The sequence below is a fragment of the Notamacropus eugenii genome, chromosome 6, assembly GCF_028372415.1.
Source record: "Notamacropus eugenii isolate mMacEug1 chromosome 6, mMacEug1.pri_v2, whole genome shotgun sequence".
Classification (NCBI taxonomy): domain Eukaryota; kingdom Metazoa; phylum Chordata; class Mammalia; order Diprotodontia; family Macropodidae; genus Notamacropus; species Notamacropus eugenii.
In genome coordinates this window covers 318,144,929-318,152,733 of record NC_092877.1, presented here as the reverse complement: position 1 = coordinate 318,152,733, position 7,805 = coordinate 318,144,929, and the positions used below count along the sequence as shown (strand labels likewise).

Here is a 7,805-nt window from a genome sequence, read left to right as displayed (position 1 = left end):
GAGTAGATATTTGCATTGTTTGTTACATTTGCAAATCTCATCTGATTATCATAACAGTCATTTGAGGTAGGTACCACAGGCATCCCTACTTTGTAGGTGAGGACACAAACTCAGGAGAGGACTGACGTGTGCAAGTGTGACAGCTGTCAAACCCAAGTCTCCTAATTCCAATTCTTTCACTCTCCCCCATCTGGGGATCATCTAAGGAATTCCAATGGGTGGATCCAGAAAAATGCAAGAGGAGAAGAAGGTAACCTGATCCTTTTGAAACAAGGTGGTACACAGTGAAAAGGAAACATGATCTGGAGGTAGAGGACTGGAATTCAAAGGCTACCTGTGGATTAGTCAATAACCTCGACATGCCGTTTAATCTTATTCTGTATCAGTTTCTTTTTCTATAAAATGAAAGAATTAGACTAGATGTTTTTGAACTGTTTTCCAGGTCTAGACCTATTGTCCTAGATCCAGCTGATCACAATATGGCAAGGATATGGCTGCTAATCAGTGTGGATATGCCCTCTGAGGGCAGAGAGTTGGGGCACAGGAGCCCAGGAATAGGTGAAAAGCCAGATGAGCTTGAGTAGCCATACCCAAAAAAAACCCTCTACATCTTGTTCCCATTCTTGGGATGACCTTCAGAAGATAGATATCATATCTATCAGTAAGTCTATAAGAAGGCCGTGTGGCATGGTGATAAGAGAGCTGGCCTGGAAATCAGAAGGACTTGAGTTCAAATACTCCTTCTGACATATAAAGGCTATGTGACTCTAGGCAAAACAATTAACTGCTCAGTGCTCTGGGCAATTCTCTAAGACTTCAAATGGCAGGAAAGATGCCAGCTTGCATAGGTAGAGGGAGCTTCCTTACCTGGGAGTCACCATGCCAATAAAATCACAGGTCTGGTCCTTGTCTCTATCAATAGATCAGTGGTCAGCAGAATGTGCTTGTGTTCCACCTGCACAACCTTCAGAAGCCCAGGGCGACCTTCCCACCAAGATCATGTCAGATAAGGATTTTAGTGGAGGGTGAAGCAAGCTGTCAATGAATACTAGTGAACCTCTATTAATAATACTAAAAATATCTTATGCTAGGCATTGTGGGGGATATGGAGAAGCATCAGACACAGGCCCTGCCCTCCAGGAGCTTATGATAAATCAACTTGGAGAAAGAATAATTAATAGTGATTGAGTGGGACAGACAACGAGTTCTGTGTCCTCCCAGAGAAGGAGAAGATCAATAGGAGTTGAGGCTACCTTAAGGAGGCTGGTTCATTGAGGTGCTAAAGGATACATAGGATTTTAATAAAATGAAAGACATGGGGAGGATGCTCTGAGTTAGAGGGAGGTGGCAAAGTGGCAAAGCCTAAGAAATATTTGGTAGAGGGTGATGAGAAAACTATCTTCCTGTGGCAATGAGGTCAGCAGCAGAGTTGTAAAACCCCTCCATCCTTTGCCTGATCACATAAATATGCTGAATGAGCAGCTAGGTGGCACCACAGTACACAGAGCACTGGAGTTAGTCAAGAACACTGCTCTTCCTGAGTTCCAGTCTGGCCTCTGACACTTACTAGCTGTGTGACCCTGGGCAATTCACTTAACCCTGATTGCCTCTGTTTTCTCTTTTGTAAAATGAGCTTGAGAAGGAAATGGCAAAGCACTGCAATATCTCTGCCAAGAAAACCCTGATAGAGGTCACCAAGAGTCAGACATGACTGAAACAACTGAAAAATAATGACAAAAATAAACATACATATAATGTGTACTCAAGGACTACCTACCACATCTTATCCTTACAGACAACCCAGATCATCTCATAGTAGCAACAAGGTCCAGAGATCTAGAGCTAGAAAAAGAACTGAAAAACCATGTAGTTCAACTCTTTCATTTTACAAAAAAGGAAACTGAGGCTTAGGGACACAAAGAGATTTAATCCAAAGTTTCACAGGTAGTGTCAGAGGCAGGATTCGAACCCAGCTCCTTGGACTCCCAGGGTCCATGTTCTTTTTACTGTACCAGGATACTCTTAAGGTATGGTTATCTCATCAGGACCACTGGAGATGGCCCAGAATGCAGTGTAGGGGACTAAGCCAGTTTGGATATCTCCCTCCCAGCTAGAAACGATTAGATATTAGATTATATAAAATTGTTTCTGGTAGGCTTGAGCCTAAAAACATGCATTGAAATATTAATAGCTTTTTCTTTAACAACATTATGCTACTTGTCAAAGGTTTTTCCTTCCAAAGGCTACTAAGAGAACCAGGGTACCTTTGAGGAAACCTCATTGTCCTCTCCATCTCCCCAGGCCTTCAGGAGACAGGCAAGGTTGTATGTAAAACAACTTTCCCTCACCCTTGTCCAACCCAGGAAGAGCCCTGTGGTGAGGGAAAGAGGGAAGTTGTAGGGAGGGAGTGTTGGAATTTCCATTACAAAGATTATATTGTTAAGAGGTCTCCGTAAAGACCTAATTTAAGCTTTTACAGTCTGAACTTTGGCTCCCGAGAAGCATAGCTGACATTTATAGCGTGTTTCCTATGAAATTAAGTGTCCCCTATAATGTTGTTTCTCCTAATGTCACGTTTTCTTGGACCTGTTAAGAACTTTATGAAGGGTATGGCTATATATCAAGTAGCTCTTGGCTGCCAACATAACAGACAAAGAGAACAGCAGTGTCCACAGAATGGCCTTAACCAGGTTCAGCAGAATCAACCAAGGGAAAGCTCAAAATGGTCAATGAGCCAAGGAAACAGTGGGTGGAACAGGAAGATGTGAAAGGAAAAATGGGACTGACTAGGCAAGCTGCTAGAAGCCCAGATATCTTCATTTTCACTGGCTTTCCTCATCAGGTGCCAAATGGACTCTTCAGCTCCTTTGATCAGAAACAAGGGGAGTGAGCATGCGATTAACTCCATTGGCTCTCAGAAAGAAGGTGATTTGGCAGCATCCAGAACACGCTCATCACACTGACCTTGAGAGCATGACAATCTAAATGACATTAAAACGGTATCTGCTCTCCTCCCTCCCCTTCCCCCAGGATTCTGCCAGCCCCAACTCACCTGCCCAGAAAGAAACAGGGAATCCGAGAAAAATCCCCCTCCCCAACCTTCTTGTGTCTCTTCTTTTCCAGCTGTCTTAAAAAGCAAAGCAAAACAAGTCTTCCCCCCCTAAGAATTGTCCCCAGACCACTCTGATAGTCTGCAGCGGGGTCAAAGAAGGGAATTTCTAATCCTTGTCCCAGACCCAATCAAGGACTGCTCACACACACGTGTGTATGTATGATGTATGCATACACGTATATATTGCATGTTTGTATGCATGGGTGTGACTGTGTGCATGCATGTGTGTGCGTGAGAGCATGCACTTCAGAATAGAATGTTAGCACTAGAAGGGATCTTATTGATCATCCCTTCCAGCCCCCTTATTTTATAGATGTGAAGCCTACAGTCAGGGAGGCCCAGTAACTACCCTAAGGTCCCACATCTGGGCAGGGGCAGGATCACCTTTGAAATGCCCGCTTCCTGAGGGCCAGTCCCAGGCTCTTTCCAATACTCTTTAAAATTTGCAAAGACCTTCCTATCCAAGGCCTCATTTTCACCTTCAAACAACCCCAGGAGGTGTGTTCAACGTTACACATTAGAAAACTGAAGAACAAAGAGATTGATGCTGATGACCAGATAGCTAATAAAAGTTATGCCAGGCCTTGTTGACCCTAAGACCCACAATCCACCCATTGCACCAGGCTACAATGGATAGGGACAAAAAGCAGGAAATAAATTCCGACAATAATGAAACTAATTTCACTCCCTTGTTATTAAAAGGGTGGAAAGCAGGCAAGTATCTCCTCTGGGACTCCCTTTTCAAAGCTTCTGGGAATCACTCAGACTCCATGAGTTGCAATTCTATCAATAGAAAAACTGACTGGACGCAGAATTACTTCCTAGGCCCTGCACTGGGGATTCAGAGATACAGAACATTCTTGAGCCTAAAAACATAGATTGAAATATTAACAGCTTTTTCTTTAACAGAGACTTTACAACCAAGCAGATGAGAAAGGTAGCTGTGGCATCCTGGGGAAAGAACTGGATTTTAAGTCAGAAGCCCCAGGCTGGAATCCTGCTTTTGTAGCTTACTAGCTATGAGATCTTCAGAAAGCACCCCTAGATGACTCAGTTTCCTCATCTTTAAAATGGTCAGAGTAATACCAACCTTCCTTAGAGATTCTGTGACACTCCAATGAGATAACAGGTGTAAAGTACTCTGTAAACCAGAAATGACTGTATAAGTGTCAGCAGTTATTGATGTAGAGGGCAGCAGGTTTTTCAGTCTTGAGCTTAATGTGCCCATCACCCTCAGGGGCAATCTTCATTCATTTATTCATTAAGTACCTATTACATTTGCAAGCTTGGTACTTTAAGACCCCTGCAGGGTTGGTACTTAGATCATAATCTCAAGGGTCCCCTAATTCCCTTGACTGTTTATTTCCAAGAAAAGAAATTAATAATGATTCAAGCAAAGGTCTAAAATATGAAATCCTTCCCCTGGAACATAAACAATATAAATTTTTGAGTCTGCTACTTGCTCAAGTAATCATGAGTCACTTAATTGATCAGCCTCACTTTGGGGCAGTCATATATTTAAGCACCAGCTGGATTTCTTGCTTTGTAATTTCTTCTTTTCCTGTGTGTCATGACTGCACTGGGGATTGACGGCCCAGTGCTAGCGTAGAATCCATCCATTCTGATCCCCAGTGAAGCTGTCACTGTTTTCCTAAGCAAGAGCTCCATTACATCCCGTATGGCAGGCAATCAGCCTAGATGCCCTTGAATCCATGCCCCTTTCCCCTTCCTGGATCAGAATTCCCTTTCGAGGCATTTCAGTGTACACAAGTACTGTGATTATTAAAGGGTCCCCCAAGAAGATTTGGCAGCAAAGTCCCTTACCCCCACCCAGGGGAACTCCCGTTAAAAAAAATGTCACCTTGTGCCAAATCAGAGGCCTCTCTGCCAGACTCCTGTGCCCTAGAGGAGCAAGCCACATACCATCCAAACAGATGGGCCACAAATGCAGACAGCCAAAAGCTTTTTGCAAATACACTGAATGTCTTTCTATAGGCGGAATTCTCAGCAGGGGATGGTGAAGTGACAGCCAGATCCTTTACCCAACAGTGAAAGAAGCTGGCATCTATCCAGGGCTTGAGAAGGATTCAAGTCTCCAGTGAGTGTGAAGGTATCCTGCAGAAGTTCTCAATGGCCTGTGTCATCCCTGTCGCCATCTTGGTTGATCAGTGAGCCACTGAGATAGGAGCTGATGTGCACATACCCAGATGGCCCCTCAAAGGCACCACTGAGGAATGGAGACTCATACTGAATTTGGAGTCACAAGACCTAAAAAAGGCTTTTGCCATTTCATAACTAGGTAACCGAGGGCAAGTCATTGAACTTCTCCAAACATCGGTTTTCTCATCTATAAATGAGGATCATAACAATAAATCACATTTGCATAAGGCTTTAAGGTTGACAAATTAAAGCTGACAAATTTCTCTCCTCAAAATACTCCTGTGAGGTAGAACACGGAATTTGGACTCCGAGAGCCTGCACTGAAGGTCTCTGTCTTGTTTGTACATATTTGTTTGCATGCTGTCTCCCCCATTAGACTGGGAGTTCTTGGATGAAGGGGACTGTCTTTTGCCCTCTTTTGTATCCCTGGTGCTGAGCACAATGTATGGCACATAGTAGGCACCAAGTAAATAAATCCTCCTTGACTTACTGAATGAAAGGGAAAAGGAGCTATAATAATTATTATTTTATTCTCATCTTTGTGATAATATTTATCCTTCTTATTTATTATTCTATCTGATGATCATATATTAATATAAAATATATGACCACAAATGAATGAATATATAAATGGCCATAAGCCAATACCGTTGTTGAGCCATTTCTGACCCCATTTGGGGTTTCCTTGGCGAAGATACTGGAGTGGTTTGCCCTTTCCTTCCCCAGCTCATTTTACCAGTGCGGAAACTGAGCAACACAGCAAGTAAGTGTCTGAGGCCAGACTTGAACTCAAGAAGGTGAGTCTTCCTGATTCTGAGTCCAGGACACTATCTAGCTATCTCTTAAACTAACATATGAAAATCTAAACTGACACATAAATTTTTGACCATACATGTTTTATGACCATAAATTAACCTATAGAAATATAAAGCTATTACTATTATCCCCACCATCCAAAAGTATTCGTCAAATGCCATATTTCACATGGCTGCTTCCCGCTAGTGGCCACCAATCTAAAACAAATAATAGTGATAATTAGATTCAATTCAATAAGTACTTATTAAGGATCCACTGCATGCAAGACATGGCTGAACACCTAAACTATGAGCAGACAAATGAACACGGAACATTGAACAAATAGATACTTAGCTCTGCCGTCCCCATCACTGCTGTTTTCACCAAGTCAAGCATAAATGCCAGCAATGTTGGGAAATACTGCACCGGAAATGACAGCCCATGAATTTTAGTGTCACGATGGACTGAAGGAAGAAATATGAGCAGACGCTTTAAAAGCCTCTAAACCATCCGAGTATGAAAAAAAGAGTTAAATGTGGAATATCTAATGCAGTGAGAAGCAGGAAGGAGAGGCTGTTCCAAAGACATATTCTACCTGCCCATCCTCCAACAGCAACTACCCCCCCATCCACAGAAGATTTAAATGCTTCCCAAGAATTGTTTGCCAGCATAGTGCTTAGTCACTCACTTTCTTATCATTGCTGCCTCTAAGGGACCTTCCCTGGCTTCTTCAGAGTCCTCTCTGACCCAGGCTAATCTCAGTGGAAATACCTCAGGAGGTAGTGAGTTCCCCTTCATTAAAGGTCTTCATAGGCAGGTTGACAATTGACCGATACGTTGTAAAAGAACTCTTTTTTCCCCAGTACAAATTGGTTGTTGTTGTTTGGTCCTGTCCAACTCTTCTTGGCAGAGATACTAGAATGGTTTGCTGTTTCCTTCCCCAGTTCATTTTACAGATGAGGAAACTGAGGAAACAGGATTAAGACCAAGTCTTTTGACCCTATTTGGAGTTTTTTGGCAAAGATGCTGGAGTGGTTTACCATTTCCTTCCCTATCTCATTTTACAAGTGAGGAAACAGGCAACAGAGCTAAACCCAACTTTTCTGACCCTATTTAAGGGTTTTTGGCAAAGATGCTAAAGCAGTTTCATTTCCTTTCCTAACTTATTTTACAAATGAGGAAACAGACACACAAGGTTAAGTGACTTACTCAGGGTCACACAGCTAGTAATCATCTGAGGTCAGATTTGAACTCCAGGCCCAGGGCTCTATTCACTGTATCACCTAGCTGCCTAGCATGCATTGGACTAGATGGCTGAGGTCTCTTCCAACTCTGAAACTGAGTGGCTGAGGGTGAAGGAGAGGGATCATACAATCATATATTTGGAGCTAGAAGAGACCTTAGAAGTTCCATTTTACAGATAAGGAAACTAAGACTTTACAGATAAGGAAACTAAGAACCAGCCTCAGAAGCAGGAAGACCTAGGGTTCCAGACCTACCTCTGATATATAGTGGTTGTGTAACTCTGGGTAAGTTATTTAAACCTCTAGCGATCTGAGAGAGAGAAGTGACTTGTCCATGGTTTCACCAGTAGTAAATCAGGCAGGATTTGAACACAGCTTCTCTGACCCTAAAGTCAGTGCTTTTTCCATTGCTGCCCAAAGGGAGGGGAGACCAATAGCTTCCTCAATACCCGAAGTAGCTTCTGAGCATCACTGAGTCCCTTACACCCATTACG

At 42.9% G+C, this 7,805-nt stretch overlaps 1 long non-coding RNA gene across 1 annotated transcript; it reads right to left on the bottom strand.

Annotated features, from left to right (window-relative positions):
• Window positions 1–4,354: 4,354 nt before the first annotated feature.
• LOC140509882 (uncharacterized) lies at window positions 4,355–6,664 on the bottom strand. The gene is made up of 2 exons (XR_011968973.1): window positions 6,223–6,664; window positions 4,355–5,459 (listed from the first exon to the last, which is right to left on the bottom strand). It is a non-coding gene; the product is annotated as an uncharacterized lncRNA (long non-coding RNA).
• Between the last annotated feature and the right edge of the window lie 1,141 nt (window positions 6,665–7,805).